Source organism: Paramormyrops kingsleyae, chromosome 2 (genome assembly GCF_048594095.1).
Source record: "Paramormyrops kingsleyae isolate MSU_618 chromosome 2, PKINGS_0.4, whole genome shotgun sequence".
NCBI lineage: Eukaryota > Metazoa > Chordata > Actinopteri > Osteoglossiformes > Mormyridae > Paramormyrops > Paramormyrops kingsleyae.
The window spans coordinates 30133779-30152244 of NC_132798.1; the positions used below are offsets into that span (position 1 = coordinate 30133779).

General features: G+C 42.3%; 3 non-coding genes across 3 annotated transcripts; all 3 read right to left on the minus strand.

The window, feature by feature from the left end:
• Positions 1 to 13353: 13353 nt before the first annotated feature.
• trnaa-agc (transfer RNA alanine (anticodon AGC)) lies at positions 13354 to 13426 on the minus strand. The gene has a single exon. It is a non-coding gene; the product is annotated as a tRNA-Ala (tRNA).
• Positions 13427 to 15340: 1914 nt separating this feature from the next.
• On the minus strand, positions 15341 to 15413 carry trnaa-cgc (transfer RNA alanine (anticodon CGC)). The gene has a single exon. It is a non-coding gene; the product is annotated as a tRNA-Ala (tRNA).
• A 2924-nt stretch (positions 15414 to 18337) lies between these two features.
• On the minus strand, positions 18338 to 18410 carry trnaa-cgc (transfer RNA alanine (anticodon CGC)). The gene has a single exon. It is a non-coding gene; the product is annotated as a tRNA-Ala (tRNA).
• Between the last annotated feature and the right edge of the window lie 56 nt (positions 18411 to 18466).

Consider the following 18466-nt stretch of genomic DNA (forward strand, 5'->3'; position numbering starts at 1 on the left):
ATGGAAGGTTCTTCACTGACAATAGTAAAAGAAAATTGGGAGAAGGATATGGGTACAACTATTAATGATGATCAATGGTCTAACATACTTCAAAGAATCCACTCCTCCTCTATTTGTTCGAGGCACTGCCTCATTCAGTTCAAGATTGTACATAGACTTCACATGTCTGGGGTTAAGTTATCCAAGATTTACCCGGGGGTTAATCCTATTTGTGACAGATGTAGACAAGCACCTGCTACTCTCTTTCACACTTTTTGGTCATGTCCAAGTATGACTGCATTCTGGTCTTCAATATTTGAGGTGTATTCTGTGATTTCGGGGGTAACATTTGACCTTGGTCAAATGATCTCCTATTACGAAAGACACAATTAAATTGTATAGCCTACTCCTCCCTTTTGGCTCGGCGACTCATTCTTTTAAATTGGAAAAATGAGGAAACCCCCCTCCTTTGGCAGATGGATATGTGGTGTCATGTTTTTCCTTAAGATTGAAAAGATTAGATATGCATTGCATGGATCAGTGGGAAAGTTTGATATGGTATGACATCCTTTTATTTCTCATATAGAACAGCTGACAATGCACCTTGACTCTGGATAATGTGTGATGTGTACAAAGTAACTGAGTGACTACTCTGGACCCTGTGTTTTTTTTTTTAATTTGTCTTGTGGTGTTGTGTTTATTTGTCTTAATGCTTGTATCCGTGGGGGGTTTTTGTATGTCTGAAAAAACCAATAAAAAATACATTGACAAAAAAAAGAAACAATTGCATAACATAGGATACCATAAAATCAAGATAGGATAGGTTAAAAGAAGAAGTTTAAGATAAAATTGTATAAGATAAAGGATAAGATTAAGATAATGATAAGTAGAGATAAGGTTAAGATAACATTATATAACATAACATTGGATACGATAAAATTAGGATAGCTTACGATAAGGTTAGAATAAGATTGTATAGCATAAAATAATATATAATATTATATATAAGGATAGGATAGGTTGTATAACATTAGATAACATAGGATATGATAAAATTAGGATAAGATTGTAAAAATCGAACGCGAGAAACCGTGAAATTTACGTGACGTCCCCTTGTCCGCAACTGAAAGCGAACACGGAAAAGTGAAGCATCAATTGGCCTTAAGTGTCACGCCAGATGCGTTAGTTGGCAACCCTGTTAAGCCCCCTAGACCCCGTCCATGAAAGAATCATGATGGCCATTGAAAGGATGCAGGCAGACACTGGAAACAGTATTGAACGCCTGGTCCAGACCATTCAAAAAAATCCCCCTGGCCCGGCGTCCATGGAGAACATGTGTTTTGAGAAGCCCTGCAGGACAGTGCAAGAGCTTGAGGGATTCAAATTGCAGTTGGAGGGCCCAGAACAAAAACAAAAGATGGTATGTTGATATGCCATATTGCTGTTTAAAAGGGTTTGTCTAATAGCAACACTAAGAATTGTTTTTAAGTATTTATCTTCATATGTTGTATAGATCCGTTTTTTTAGTCTGATGGGAGGCTGCAGCATTGGGGACGTTGTGAGGAGAATCCTCAGAAAGATAGCTACAAACGAGGTCTGGTCACGTTACGGCCTGAAAGGCCGAAAAGGAAAGCTGTCCTTCTTGGGAACAGCACTCCACCATGTTGTTTTAAGTAAGCTTCTAAAAGACCCTTCTTCTTATAATCATGCATATGTTTGAAACAGAAAATTAAAAACCACATATATCGCTAAATGAATTACCTAGTATGTTAAACGGTTAGATTTCACAAAATGTTGTCCATTACATTGCATAGACCCATTATTTAATATTTATTAAATACTGCATTTTTTCTAGGAGCTTGTGTTGCACAATTTCCGAGGTTTAGCGAGAAGGACATTGAAAATTATATAGGGGATACCCTAAAACACGCACCTCACCGTGCAAAGATCCACCCGATACCTGTAAGTTTTTTTTGTTTTTCTTCGGAGCAGTTAACACTTAAAACTGCACTGCACATTGATGCCATTTTTAAATTCATAGTACCTGTTCACTTAAATCGGACAAGCCAAGGTTGTCACGCCCAGCTCGTCCGATCCTCGTGCGTGCCACGTCCCCTCATTACTCACGTGCACTACCCCGATTGTGATCACCTGTTTCCTGTTATTTCGGCTTGTCTTGTGTATTTCAGTCCGCGTTCGAGTCTGTTTCCACAGGTCTGTCATTGATGTTGTTAACCGAGTGCTCCCTTGTCTGCTTGTTCTCCATAATAAACCCCGTTGCCCTTGGATTGCAGTCTCCCTGATCCTGCTATCCCGCACCCCACTCGCTCGCCCGTCACCCGGTCGTGACAAAGGTGCTGTAACATTTTATGGCAACATAGGAGGACATCCAAGATATTAGTGTAACTCGTTACTTTTATTACCCTTCACCTTGTCTCTCTATTAAACCTTTGTTTCTGTCACAAATTCATGGACACCTACTCATAGTCTAACCACTAATAATCTCACTTTTCTCTTATATTTCCACACTTTACATGGCAAACACATTTGGTTAATATGCTAAGTTACCTCATAGCCTGTACACCTAAGGGTAATCAAAAGCAATTAAAAAGTAAATGAAGTGACTGGAAAATATTGTTATTTATGATTTTCAGGCAGCGGAAGAAGAACCTGGGCCATCTACACGACAACAAATTCAAGACAGTGACTGAGTTTTCTCTCAAACGTTTCTTTTTTATTGATAGTGTTTTTGGATGGTTTCAGCTCAGTTTGAGAAAAGAACATTTTAGATGTTACTACAATGACTGAAATAATTGTTTCATGTAAATAATTTGTTTAAATAATTGTTTTACATAATCTGAGTCATTTTTGGTCCAAAACCAAAACATCTCTCTCTCTCGCTCGAATTATGAACAATAAAAGAAATAATAAGAACTGAAATGCATTGGATATAATTGTTTTATAGCGTAAACACATTTTGGTATTATTGCATATATTAAACTTTAAGTCACCTAAATGTTCTGCAAAAGTCCCTGTAATATTACTAAAGTTCTGCAAACGATCTGAGTTGTGCTGTACGAAAAATCCACCTGCACACATCATTGCGATGTGCGCATGCACAATATTACTCATCGGATTAGGTACTGTTTTGTGTCTGTTGTTGCAGCTCGGGGCAACACCACTAACCTATTTGTCATACTACGTTAATTGGTAGATAATAACAAGTCCTATTTCATTACAGGTTATTTCGGGTAATCTCTCCTTTTCTGTTGTATAAAAATCTCAATATTACTCACGGAAATATCACATATGGCAATGTGATCGTACAGCCCTAGCTTTGAGAAGGTGGTGCAAGAACTAAAAAATAACATTCCAGGTAGGTCCCCTAAAGGTTACTGTAATTGTCACTCAGGATCTATAAAAATCCTGGGAAAGTGATGAAAAGACCAAATAGGACCAAAAAGAACATTAAAGTTTGGTGCTCGAAACGTTCCCAACACGTCCTGAAAGTTCCCCGAATGTTCCGAAAATGATGTTCCCCGAACGTCTAAAGAACTCCACATCGTGACATCCCGGGAACGTTCTGGGAAGGTTACACAGCAACGTCCTTTACACTAATGGGTATGTTCTCTGAATGTACGAGGAACGTACAATTTCTAACTGGGTAGACTCCATTCTTGTGTTTGTCCCTAAAGAGAACAACCAGGATAGGAAATGCTGGAAACCCATCCCGACCGGAGTCCATCCCTTACCGGTGGCATAGTAACCCGAAAGTGTTTGTGAGTGTGGTTTATGTCAGATTAGGAGAGCTGAAATGAACCTTTTGTTGGATGATAGCTGGCGACCAAAATAAGAGCTAGATCACAGAAAAGTGTTTCAAAAGCGACAGCGTCAAAGTGAAATGCAACGCTGGATGGAAGTTTTCTAGTCCTGATGAAGGATGTAGAATCGGAATCAGAATCCTTTTATTAGCCAGATATGTTTCCATACAAGGAATTTGCCTTGGTGGTGCTTTTACATGACATTACAAAGAACATACCACATTTAGCAAAGACATATGCAGAAAGGTAATAAACAATAGACTGGCAATTGGGTAATATGATAATTATATGATAATTAAGTTTATTAATGGCAGTAATGATGGTAAAATGATATTTATATATGTGTGTACATAGTAATAATTGTAGTATCAATATAAAATATATAAATGGTATAATAATTTAAAGGGCTCTTAAATGGTGCCGTTATTAAGTAGCAGCCAAGTCAACTATATGTGCAAGAGTGCAATATGTATACAGAGTTTGCAGTATGTGTGCATAATGTGCAAGAGTGCAGAATATACGAGGTATGTGTCCAAATAACGTCAAAAAAATTACGTTCAAATGTTGAATGTCATATTGACGTGCAAGTTGGGTCATGGATGGACGTTCAAATTGTGGACCTAGTTTGGACGTTGTATAGATGTCCAGAATTGGTCATGGACTGACGGACCTAATATAGACATGATCTGCACGCCTATCCGACGTCCAATGTTTAGTGGGAAGTATCTGGGTGACTCATGACATCATGATGTGTTATAGAGTCTAACTGCTGTCGGGATGAATGATCTGCGAAAGCGCTCCTTCCTGCAGCGAGGGTGTATCAGTCTCTGACTGAAGGAGCTGCTCAGCACACTCACAGTCTCATGCAGAGGGTGATGTGGGTTGTTCATGATGGATGTCAGCTTAGCTAGCATCCTCCTCTCACCCACCACCTCTACAGTCTCCAGAGGGCATCCCAGCACAGAGCTAGACTTCCGCACCAATTTGTCAATCCTGCTTCTGTCCCTATGCTGGATTGCTGAATAAAGAAGAAAACTTTGCCCATTACATGCGAGGTCTGGAGTTTGATTCAAGTGTGACAGAGTGAGAGTGATTATAGAGGATTATAGAGTCATAGTTGTTTGGGTTAATTCTGAGTACCACAAAAGTTGACAAGTCCTATTTTGGCAAGAGCTAATCATAAGAGCTAATCCTAATAATTTTCATCCTTGCCGTTTATATCACTCATGAATAGATGTGTTTGTGAGAAATTGGTTTGTTTTAAGCATTTTAAATTTAAATAAATACTGCAATACTCATTGAAGAAATACATCTTTTCCAATATTGTGCAGCCTAATAATGAAGTACTTACTACTACGAGATATCTAACAACATACAATACAACATTCAACAGGGGGTAGTAAAGTGATATGTGGCAGATCAAAGTGCCAATTCGATGTGGGCAGTGATTAGCATGTGGAGAATGCTGCAGCAGTATTACAAAATCAGCAACTCTTTTAAAAATAATAGTGATATAAAAATATTATTTATTAATAAGTGTCAGGGTCAGCCCCTGCTGTTGTCACTCTGTGTCCCTTCCCTGTTTGGCCAGCAGGCATTGCTGGTCATCCCGTCCTTCATGTTTGTCTTTGAGTTTCCCCTGTTACCTGTCTAGTCATGTGGCTCAATGTGTTGCACATGTGGTTGTCTGTGTACCCTTCTGTCCTGTGTTTGAATCCCACCTCCTCTGTTGTATTTTGCTCCCTAGTGTTTCATTTGAGTTTCTTTAGTTCTTGTATCTGATTTTGTAGTTGGTTTTGGTTTTGTTCCTTGTGCCCCTGATTGTGTCTTTACATGTTTAATTCCAGTGTTAGTTTCTGTTTCCTTGGTCAGTTCTTACTTTACTTGTTTTCAGTTCCTTTTGAGTTTATTAGTTTCACCTGTGCCCTGTTTCCTTGGTCTTTGTTAATTAGCCTCACCTGTCCCGTGTTAGTCTCGTTACCCCTTAGTATTTTAGTTCCTGCTTTTGTTCAGTTCTCCAGTGGTTCATTGTAGTTTCTGTCTATGAGTGTGTTATTGCTTGTCTTGGTTAGTTTGCTTAGATCTGTGTCCTGGTTTCCCCCCCCCTTCCTAGTTTTTGTTTTGTAATATTAAGTCTTTAATTATCCCCTTTAGTTTTGACCCCTCGTGGTCCTTTTGGTTTCATTGTGTTTATAGTGTTTTCTGTTTTATTTGAATAAATCCCCATCTGTCTCTGAGCCGCCTCCGCCGCTCTGCCCGAGCCCTACCCAGGGGAAGCCGCAGCCGCCTCCGCCGCTCTGCCCGAGCCCTGCCCAGGGGAAGCCTCCGCCGCTCTGCCCGAGCCCTGCCCAGGGGAAGCCGCCTCCTCCGCAGCTCTGCCCGAGCTCTGCCCAGGGGAAGCCGCAGCCGCCGCCTCCGCAGCTCTGCCCGAGCCCTGCCCAGGGGAAGCCGCAGCCGCCGCCTCCGCAGCTCTGCCCGAGCCCTGCCCAGGGGAAGCCGCAGCCGCCGCCTCCGCAGCTCTGCCCGAGCCCTGCCCAGGGGAAGCCGCAGCTGCCGCCTCCGCAGCTCTGCCCGAGCCCTGCCCAGGGAAAGCCGCAGCCGCCGCCTCCGCCGCTCTGCCCGAGCCCTGCCCAGGGGAAGCCTCCGCCGCCTCTTTCTCATCACCCTCCAGTTCCTGTCCCTTCCTCATCGCTCCCCACTTCCCATCCTACAGACCCCTCCTCGTCATTCCCCAGTCCTGTAGTCCCTTCCTCGTCACCCTCAATTCCCAGTTCCAGTCCTGCACTCCCTTCGTTGTCCCCTTCCAGTTCCCATCCTGCAGTCTCTTCCTCATCGCTTCCTGGTTCCTGTCCTGCAGTCCCTTCCTCGTCGTTCCCCAGTCCTGCAGTCCTGTCGTCGTCCTCCAGTCAGTCACAGAGCCCACAACCTACCCATCCTTTCCCTTTTCTGTTTCCTGGCCAGCTGCCCCAACAAGTCCCATTTCTGCCCTTCCCTTTCAGTTCGTCTGCCCCATTTCAGTCCCAGTGTCATGTCCCTGGTCCTTTCCCTCGCCCTGCTCCTTTTGTACCTTTCCCTTCCGGTTCCCCTACACCATTTTGTTTTCTGCCTCGTGCCCCTGGTCCTGTTCCTCAGTGTCCGCGTCCGTTTGTTCCTGGTCCCCCAGTTCTGCCCCCTATTGTGCGCCCTCGTCTAGTCTTCTTGTCCCAGCTCCTGGTGTCTGCCCTATCTGTTTTTGTTCCCCTCTTGTCTGAGCTCTTGATTCTGTCTGTCCAGTTCCTTGGTTTTCGTTAGTGGGTTCCCTGTCTTGTTCTATGTCCTTGTCCTCCCGTTCTCTGTGGCCCTGGCAGTGCCCTTGTGCGCGTCCGGTGTCTGCGCGTTAGGTGGGGGGTACTGTCAGGGTCAGCCCCTGCTGTTGTCACTCTGTGTCCCTTCCCCGTTTGGCCGGCAGGCATTGCTGGTCATCCCGTCCTTCATGTTTGTCTTTGAGTTTCCCCTGTTACCTGTCTAGTCACGTAGCTCAATGTGTTGCACATGTGGTTGTTCCTCCGCCGCTCTGCCCGAGCCCTGCCCAGGGGAAGCCTCCGCCGCTCTGCCCGAGCCCTGCCCAGGGGACAGATGGGGTTGTCCAGCACACCCTGCAACATGTGACGTCGCCACTGCCAATGACGACCGTGCATCCAGCTCGCCGTTCTGCCAGTGTCATCTTCCTTGTATGACCCGCTCCCTGCCTTCTGGCTGCCTGGCGATTGGAGGAAGTGTTGGCACCGGCTTGTCATCTCCCCCCTGCTCCCCGTTTGTGTTTCAGACTAAACTGTATTTGACTCTCCCTGCCGGCCCCTGGAGGATGGGCTCCCCCTTTGAGTCTGGTCCCTCCCAAGGTTTCTTCCTTCTAGGGAGTTTTTCCTTGCCACTGTCGCCAATGGCTTACTCACTGGGGGCTTTGGGTGGGGATGCTGTAAAGCGCTTTGGGACAATGTAATGTTGTGATAATGCGCTATACAAAAATAAATTTGTTGTTGTTGTTGTTGTCCGTGTACACTTCTGTCCTGTGTTTGAATCCCACCTCCTCTGTTGTATTTTGCTCCCTAGTGTTTCATTTGAGTTTCCTTAGTTCTTGTATCTGATTTTGTAGTTGGTTTTGGTTTTGTTCCTTGTAACTTTTTTACGCGTAACTTTTTTACGCGTAACTTTTTTACGCGTAACTTTTTTACGCGTAACTTTTTTACGCGTAACTTTTTTACGCGTAACTTTTTTACGCGTAACTTTTTTACGCGTAACTTTTTTACGCGTAACTTTTTTACGCGTAACTTTTTTACGCGTAACTTTTTTACGCGTAACTTTTTTACGCGTAACTTTTTTACGCGTAACTTTTTTACGCGTAACTTTTTTACGCGTAACTTTTTTACGCGTAACTTTTTTACGCGTAACTTTTTTACGCGTAACTTTTTTACGCGTAACTTTTTTACGCGTAACTTTTTTACGCGTAACTTTTTTACGCGTAACTTTTTTACGCGTAACTTTTTTACGCGTAACTTTTTTACGCGTAACTTTTTTACGCGTAACTTTTTTACGCGTAACTTTTTTACGCGTAACTTTTTTACGCGTAACTTTTTTACGCGTAACTTTTTTACGCGTAACTTTTTTACGCGTAACTTTTTTACGCGTAACTTTTTTACGCGTAACTTTTTTACGCGTAACTTTTTTACGCGTAACTTTTTTACGCGTAACTTTTTTACGCGTAACTTTTTTACGCGTAACTTTTTTACGCGTAACTTTTTTACGCGTAACTTTTTTACGCGTAACTTTTTTACGCGTAACTTTTTTACGCGTAACTTTTTTACGCGTAACTTTTTTACGCGTAACTTTTTTACGCGTAACTTTTTTACGCGTAACTTTTTTACGCGTAACTTTTTTACGCGTAACTTTTTTACGCGTAACTTTTTTACGCGTAACTTTTTTACGCGTAACTTTTTTACGCGTAACTTTTTTACGCGTAACTTTTTTACGCGTAACTTTTTTACGCGTAACTTTTTTACGCGTAACTTTTTTACGCGTAACTTTTTTACGCGTAACTTTTTTACGCGTAACTTTTTTACGCGTAACTTTTTTACGCGTAACTTTTTTACGCGTAACTTTTTTACGCGTAACTTTTTTACGCGTAACTTTTTTACGCGTAACTTTTTTACGCGTAACTTTTTTACGCGTAACTTTTTTACGCGTAACTTTTTTACGCGTAACTTTTTTACGCGTAACTTTTTTACGCGTAACTTTTTTACGCGTAACTTTTTTACGCGTAACTTTTTTACGCGTAACTTTTTTACGCGTAACTTTTTTACGCGTAACTTTTTTACGCGTAACTTTTTTACGCGTAACTTTTTTACGCGTAACTTTTTTACGCGTAACTTTTTTACGCGTAACTTTTTTACGCGTAACTTTTTTACGCGTAACTTTTTTACGCGTAACTTTTTTACGCGTAACTTTTTTACGCGTAACTTTTTTACGCGTAACTTTTTTACGCGTAACTTTTTTACGCGTAACTTTTTTACGCGTAACTTTTTTACGCGTAACTTTTTTACGCGTAACTTTTTTACGCGTAACTTTTTTACGCGTAACTTTTTTACGCGTAACTTTTTTACGCGTAACTTTTTTACGCGTAACTTTTTTACGCGTAACTTTTTTACGCGTAACTTTTTTACGCGTAACTTTTTTACGCGTAACTTTTTTACGCGTAACTTTTTTACGCGTAACTTTTTTACGCGTAACTTTTTTACGCGTAACTTTTTTACGCGTAACTTTTTTACGCGTAACTTTTTTACGCGTAACTTTTTTACGCGTAACTTTTTTACGCGTAACTTTTTTACGCGTAACTTTTTTACGCGTAACTTTTTTACGCGTAACTTTTTTACGCGTAACTTTTTTACGCGTAACTTTTTTACGCGTAACTTTTTTACGCGTAACTTTTTTACGCGTAACTTTTTTACGCGTAACTTTTTTACGCGTAACTTTTTTACGCGTAACTTTTTTACGCGTAACTTTTTTACGCGTAACTTTTTTACGCGTAACTTTTTTACGCGTAACTTTTTTACGCGTAACTTTTTTACGCGTAACTTTTTTACGCGTAACTTTTTTACGCGTAACTTTTTTACGCGTAACTTTTTTACGCGTAACTTTTTTACGCGTAACTTTTTTACGCGTAACTTTTTTACGCGTAACTTTTTTACGCGTAACTTTTTTACGCGTAACTTTTTTACGCGTAACTTTTTTACGCGTAACTTTTTTACGCGTAACTTTTTTACGCGTAACTTTTTTACGCGTAACTTTTTTACGCGTAACTTTTTTACGCGTAACTTTTTTACGCGTAACTTTTTTACGCGTAACTTTTTTACGCGTAACTTTTTTACGCGTAACTTTTTTACGCGTAACTTTTTTACGCGTAACTTTTTTACGCGTAACTTTTTTACGCGTAACTTTTTTACGCGTAACTTTTTTACGCGTAACTTTTTTACGCGTAACTTTTTTACGCGTAACTTTTTTACGCGTAACTTTTTTACGCGTAACTTTTTTACGCGTAACTTTTTTTAAAAAATGGGGCAGATGAACTGAAAGGGAAGGGCAGAAATGGGACTTGTCGGGGCAGCTGGCCAGGAAACAGAAAAGGGAAAGGATGGGTAGGTTGTGGGCTCTGTGACTGACTGGAGGGCAAGGAGGAAGGGACTGCAGGATGAGGACGGGAACTGGGGAACGATGAGGAAGGGACTGCAGGACAGGAACCAGGAAGCGATGAGGAAGGGACTGCAGGATGGGAACTGGAAGGGGACAACGAAGGGAGTGCAGGACTGGAGGGCGATGAGGTGACTGCAGGACTGGAACTGGGAATTGAGGGTGACGAGGAAGGGACTCCAGGACTGGGGAATGACGAGGAGGGGTCTGTAGGATGGGAAGTGGGGAGCGATGAGGAAGGAACAGGACAGGAACTGTAGGGTGATGAGAAAGAGGCGGCGGAGGCTTCCCCTGGGCAGGGCTCGGGAAGAGCGGCGGAGGCGGCTTTCCCTGGGCAGGGCTCGGGCAGAGCGGCGGAGGCTTCCCCTGGGCAGGGCTCGGGCAGAGCGGCGGTGGTGGCGGAGGCTTCCCCTGGGCAGGGCTCGGGCAGAGCGGCAGAGGAGACTTGTTTTTGTCCACCAGGTGTCAAAAAAACTGTCTCCAGCCTTCACACCTCCTCCTCTGGAGATGCAGGAGAGAGCTGGAGAAGTTGGTTGCCAGCCTCCATCAGGGCCTGGCACAACCATGGTGACCGGAGGACTGTAGGGGTCAGGAATAGCCATTTCCAGACGGCCTGAAGGGAACGGAGCTGCTCCACACGAGCCTGGACGTCATCCAGACCTTCAGGGGGGGCAGGTGTCCCGGAGCCTGGGGATCGTCCTTGAGGGTGGTTCGTTCTGTCATGGTACCGGGCGGCTCGTGTTTCTGCATATGTTACGCGTAAGAAAGTTACGCGTAAGAAAGTTTGTCATGGTACCAGGCAGCTTTGGTGCGGGAACGAGGCATAGTGCAGGCACAAAAAGGGGCGGACGACCCACTTGCGGCTCAGAGACAGATGGGGATTTATTCAAATAAAACAGAAAACACTATAAACACAATGACACCAAAAGGACCACGAGGGGTCAAAACTAAAGGGGGTAATTAAAGTGTCTACTTTTAAATAAAGCAATTTAAATGAAAAATAAATATTTTCAGTTTATGTAATCCATGTGAAACCAAGGAGAGGCACAGAATTTCTGTCGCACTTCATTATCTGCTAATGACCCGAGGCAGGGCACGCCCACAGCCATTCACACGGAAAACAGTCCGGGCAGCATGCGTACAAGGCCACGCCCCCCGGTTTAAAAACACATACAGTCTAATGGTGCGTTCGTTTTTCTCTCGGATCTCGGAAATTCTGAGTTGAGTGACATTATGGTGCGTTCGACTATTTCTCTCCAAGTCGGAACTCGGATGAAAACGTCACGAAACGTCAAGAAAAATGTCGCTTCCCGTCGGAAACACGCCTTTTTCATGACGTTGAAGTCGGACAAGATTTGCCGCAAGAGCCTGTCACTTACCAGCCAATCAAAAAAAAAGAAAGGGCCTACACAATAGCCAATCAGAAAATAGTACTATTGTATCTGGGTAAAATACAACACAACAACCAATGAAAAGGCATCCTGTGGAATGTCACTCTTGCCTGTGTTCAAAACTTGACAGCCCTGGGGTAAGTTATTAAGTCTTATATAACTCTTATTCTGATAATAATAAACTAATATTAGTAAATATTTTCCTCACTTCAGCTAGCTTTTGTCAGCTAATGTGAAACATTGGCTTTCAATGCCATTTACATAGGTTAGTGTAGCATGTAGATAACTCTGCTAACATGCTGCCTTATGTAGCAAACATGTTGTTTCCTGGTGGCTAAGATAATGCCTTATGGAGTTTACAGATGTTTGTAAATGTCCTAATGTATTTCACCTCGTTTTGGATAGCTTTAGATTATGGTTGCTAATATATATTTGGCTCCGTTTTGGTTAGCCTATAATACTGCTATCGGTAATGTTATTTAGCACAAACATTTCGGGTGTAAATGTTTGAGATGCTAACATTTTTTTATTTATTTGTTTTTAGGAATGTGTCTGCATCACCCTTGCCTTCACCAGCACCTCACACCGGGACATGCAAGCTAAATAAACCACAAACCAAGAAATATGTTTCTGTCCTCAAAGTATTTTCTTGTAGCACTTTCCTCTGTCCCATACCTGACTGAAAGGGGTAATTATACAGCTCATTATGCAGGTCTTTGTCTTCTCTGGTGTGAACTACAGCATTATTCATGAGCATTCCCACCTCCTCGCATATGGCCTTTCCAAACAAAAAGTGTCTTAGAAAATTTAAATGGATGTATTGTTTTCTGTAAATGAGTGAGTGAGATGATTGTCACATCATTTTGAAGTAAAACCTCTACACTACAAGATCCAGGTCACAAAAGTCTTGTACACAAATGTCATGAATGTGTTTTGTGGTCTAATTTCAGTGACTTATTTTTTTGTTGTTTTCAAGAATCACGCATAACTGTTATTTTCTCCAATATAACGATTTGTACATACATGCTGCTCATATATTATTGTAGCCCAGTTTCTGCTGAATACAATGTTATCAGACTTTAGACATTTATATGTTTATAAGTAACTGAAAAATACACAAATGTCAGGACATGTCAGAATCTCTTCAGGGCTCCAAAACACCTTCAGACTCCTAAGGGTTAACAAAACACTACACCATTCCAAGTTCCTTTGCATTTATTATGTTAAGCCAATGTCCCAGGATATACCTACTGCTTTACTTTGAATACCTAGTGGTAGCTTTTCTTGGGTTTTTTTTCTTGAGAGTAGTATCGTTGTGCAAAGCTGAGGGTTGCTGATACCAAGGGAAGTTCTTTAATGTGGCTGTGGTGGACAACACCTGCTTTATGGTAGGTGAATTATGTGTTTTCTGGTTAGTTGCCTATGCCCAGCAGCTAAAAGACTGGAGAATGTGGGTATCGATCCCACTACCTCTCACATGCTAAGCGAGCGCTCTACCACTTGAGCTAATTCCCCCTGTTAAGGTGTTCTTGATATGCAAGTATTTGAGTCACTTGTTAATGGCTCTTCAAAATTCCTCTTGTACGGTCGCCAGAGAGCTGGTTCGTAATTCTTTTTATGTTTAAAAATCATCCAGTAAAAGGTTATGAGCATTGACAGATACATAAATGAAGGTATTAACAAAACAATACACCATTCCAAGTTCCTTAGCATTTATTATGTTAAGCCAATGTCCCAGGATATGCCTACTGCTTTATTCTGAATACCTAGTGGTAGCTTTTCTTGGGGGTTTTCCTTGATGGTAGTACCGTTGTGCAAAGCTGAGGGTTGCTGATACCAAGGGACGTTCTTTAACGTGGCTGTGGTGGACAACACCTCCTTGATGGTAGGTTTATTATGTGTTTTCTGATTAGTTGCCTAGACCCAGCAGCTAAAAGACTGGAGAATGTGGGTATTGATCCCACTACCTCGCACATGCAAAGTGAGCGCTCTACCACTTGAGCTAATCCCCCAGGAAAGGTGTTCTTGATATGCAATTATTTGAGTCACTTGTTAATGGCTCTTCAAAATTCCTCCTGTACGGTCGCCAGAGAGCTGGTTCGTAATTCTTTTTATGTTTAAAAATCATCAAGTAAAAGGTTACGAGCATTGACAGATACATAAATGAAGGTATTAACAAAACACTACACCATTCCAAGTTCCTTTGCATTTATTATGTTAAGCCAATGTCCCAGGATATACCTACTGCTTTACTTTGAATACCTAGTGGTAGCTTTTCTTGGGGGTTTTCCTTGATGGTAGTACCGTTGTGCAAAGCTGAGGGTTGCTGATACCAAGGGACGTTCTTTAGCGTGGCTGTGGTGGACAACACCTCCTTGATGGTAGGTGAATTATGTGTTTTCTGGTTAGTTGCCTATGCCCAGCAGCTAAAAGACTGGAGAATGTGGGTATCGATCTCACTACCTCTCACATGCGAAGCGAGCGCTCTACCACTTGAGCTAATTCCCCCAGGAAAGGTGTTCTTGATATGCAATTATTTGAGTCACTTGTTAATGGCTCTTCAAAATTCCTCCTGTACGGTCGCCAGAGAGCTGGTTCGTAATTCTTTTTATGTTTAAAAATCATCAAGTGAAAGGTTACGAGCATTGACAGATACATAAATGAAGGTATTAACAAAACACTACACCATTCCAAGTTCCTTTGCATTTATTATGTTAAGCCAATGTCCCAGGATATACCTACTGCTTTACTTTGAATACCTAGTGGTAGCTTTTCTTGGGGGTTTTCCTTGATGGTAGTACCGTTGTGCAAAGCTGAGGGTTGCTGATACCAAGGGACGTTCTTTAGCGTGGCTGTGGTGGACAACACCTCCTTGATGGTAGGTGAATTATGTGTTTTCTGGTTAGTTGCCTATGCCCAGCAGCTAAAAGACTGGAGAATGTGGGTATCGATCTCACTACCTCTCACATGCGAAGCGAGCGCTCTACCACTTGAGCTAATTCCCCCAGGAAAGGTGTCCATGATATGCAATTATTTGAGTCACTTGTTAATGGCTCTTCAAAATTCCTCCTGTACGGTCGCCAGAGAGCTGGTTCGTAATTCTTTTTATGTTTAAAAATCATCAAGTGAAAGGTTACGAGCATTGACAGATACATAAATGAAGGTATTAACAAAACACTACACCATTCCAAGTTCCTTTGCATTTATTATGTTAAGCCAATGTCCCAGGATATACCTACTGCTTTACTTTGAATACCTAGTGGTAGCTTTTCTTGGGGGTTTTCCTTGATGGTAGTACCGTTGTGCAAAGCTGAGGGTTGCTGATACCAAGGGACGTTCTTTAGCGTGGCTGTGGTGGACAACACCTCCTTGATGGTAGGTGAATTATGTGTTTTCTGGTTAGTTGCCTATGCCCAGCAGCTAAAAGACTGGAGAATGTGGGTATCGATCCCACTACCTCTCACATGCGAAGCGAGCGCTCTACCACTTGAGCTAATTCCCCCAGGAAAGGTGTTCTTGATATGCAATTATTTGAGTCACTTGTTAATGGCTCTTCAAAATTCCTCCTGTACGGTCGCCAGAGAGCTGGTTCGTAATTCTTTTTATGTTTAAAAATCATCAAGTGAAAGGTTACGAGCATTGACAGATACATAAATGAAGGTATTAACAAAACACTACACCATTCCAAGTTCCTTTGCATTTATTATGTTAAGCCAATGTCCCAGGATATACCTACTGCTTTACTTTGAATACCTAGTGGTAGCTTTTCTTGGGGGTTTTCCTTGATGGTAGTACCGTTGTGCAAAGCTGAGGGTTGCTGATACCAAGGGACGTTCTTTAGCGTGGCTGTGGTGGACAACACCTCCTTGATGGTAGGTGAATTATGTGTTTTCTGGTTAGTTGCCTATGCCCAGCAGCTAAAAGACTGGAGAATGTGGGTATCGATCTCACTACCTCTCACATGCGAAGCGAGCGCTCTACCACTTGAGCTAATTCCCCCAGGAAAGGTGTTCTTGATATGCAATTATTTGAGTCACTTGTTAATGGCTCTTCAAAATTCCTCCTGTACGGTCGACAGTGAGGTGGTTCGTAATTCTTTTTATGTTTTAAAATCATGAAGTAAAAGGTTACGGGCATTGACAGGTGAAAATAATGAATGTGAAGGTGTTGCCAACATTACACCATTCCATGTTCATTAGCATTTATTATGTTAAGCCAATGTCCCAGGATATGCCTACTGCTTTATTATGAATACCTAGTGGTAGCTTTTCTTGGTGGTTTTCCTTGATGGTAGTACTGTTGTGCAAAGCTGAGGGTTGCTGATACCAAGGGAAGTTCTTTAATGTGGCTGTGGTGGACAACACCTGCTTTATGGTAGGTGAATTATGTGTTTTCTGGTTAGTTGCCTAGACCCAGCAGCTAAAAGACTGGAGAATGTGGGTATTGATCCCACTACCTCTCAAATGTAAAGCAAGCACTCTACCACTTGAGCTAATTCCCCCAGGAAAGGTGTTTGTGATATGCAGTTATTTGAGTCACTTGTTAATGGCTCTTCAAAATTCCTCCTGTACGGTCGCCAGAGAGCTGGTTCGTAATTCTTTTTATGTTTAAAAATCATCAAGTAAAAGGTTACGAGCATTGACAGATACATAAATGAAGGTATTAACAAAACACTACACCATTCCAAGTTCCTTAGCATTTATTATGTTAAGCCAATGTCCCAGGATATGCCTACTGCTTTATTCTGAATACCTAGTGGTAGCTTTTCTTGGGGGTTTTCCTTGATGGTAGTACCGTTGTGCAAAGCTGAGGGTTGCTGATACCAAGGGAAGTTCTTTAGTGTGGCTGTGGTGGACAACACCTCCTTGATGGTAGGTGAATTATGTGTTTTCTGGTTAGTTGCCTAGACCCAGCAGCTAAAAGACTGGAGAATGTGGGTATTGATCCCACTACCTCTCACATGCAAAGCAAGCGCTCTACCACTTGAGCTAATTCCCCCAAGAAAGGTGTTTTTGATATGCAATTATTTGAGTCACTTGTTAATGGCTCTTCAAAATTCCTCCTGTACGGTCGCCAGACAGCTGGTTCGTAATTCTTTTTATGTTTAAAAATCATCAAGTAAAATGTTACGGGCATTGACAGGTGAAAATAATGATTGTGAAGGTGTAGCCAACATTGCACCATTCCAAGTTCCTTAGCATTTATCATGTTAAGCCAATGTCCCAGGATATGCCTACTGCTTTATTCTGAATACCTAGTGGTAGCTTTTCTTGGGGTTTTCCTTGATGGTAGTACTGTTGTGCAAAGCTGAGGGTTGCTGATACCAAGGGACGTTCTTTAGCGTGGCTGTGGTGGACAACACCTCCTTGATGGTAGGTGAATTATGTGTTTTCTGGTTAGTTGCCTATGCCCAGCAGCTAAAAGACTGGAGAATGTGGGTATCGATCTCACTACCTCTCACATGCGAAGCGAGCGCTCTACCACTTGAGCTAATTCCCCCAGGAAAGGTGTTCTTGATATGCAATTATTTGAGTCACTTGTTAATGGCTCTTCAAAATTCCTCCTGTACGGTCGCCAGAGAGCTGGTTCGTAATTCTTTTTATGTTTAAAAATCATCAAGTAGAAGGTCATGAGCATTGACAGATAAAAAAAATTAAAGTGAAGGTGTTGCCAACATTACACCATTCCAAGTTCCTTTGCATTTATTATGTTAAGCCAATGTCCCAGGATATACCTACTGCTTTACTTTGAATACCTAGTGGTAGCTTTTCTTGGGTTTTTTTTCTTGAGAGTAGTATCGTTGTGCAAAGCTGAGGGTTGCTGATACCAAGGGACGTTCTTTAGCGTGGCTGTGGTGGACAACACCTCCTTGATGGTAGGTGAATTATGTGTTTTCTGGTTAGTTGCCTATGCCCAGCAGCTAAAAGACTGGAGAATGTGGGTATCGATCTCACTACCTCTCACATGCGAAGCGAGCGCTCTACCACTTGAGCTAATTCCCCCAGGAAAGGTGTTCTTGATATGCAATTATTTGAGTCACTTGTTAATGGCTCTTCAAAATTCCTCCTGTACGGTCGCCAGAGAGCTGGTTCGTAATTCTTTTTATGTTTAAAAATCATCAAGTGAAAGGTTACGAGCATTGACAGATACATAAATGAAGGTATTAACAAAACACTACACCATTCCAAGTTCCTTTGCATTTATTATGTTAAGCCAATGTCCCAGGATATACCTACTGCTTTACTTTGAATACCTAGTGGTAGCTTTTCTTGGGGGTTTTCCTTGATGGTAGTACCGTTGTGCAAAGCTGAGGGTTGCTGATACCAAGGGACGTTCTTTAGCGTGGCTGTGGTGGACAACACCTCCTTGATGGTAGGTGAATTATGTGTTTTCTGGTTAGTTGCCTATGCCCAGCAGCTAAAAGACTGGAGAATGTGGGTATCGATCCCACTACCTCTCACATGCGAAGCGAGCGCTCTACCACTTGAGCTAATTCCCCCAGGAAAGGTGTTCTTGATATGCAATTATTTGAGTCACTTGTTAATGGCTCTTCAA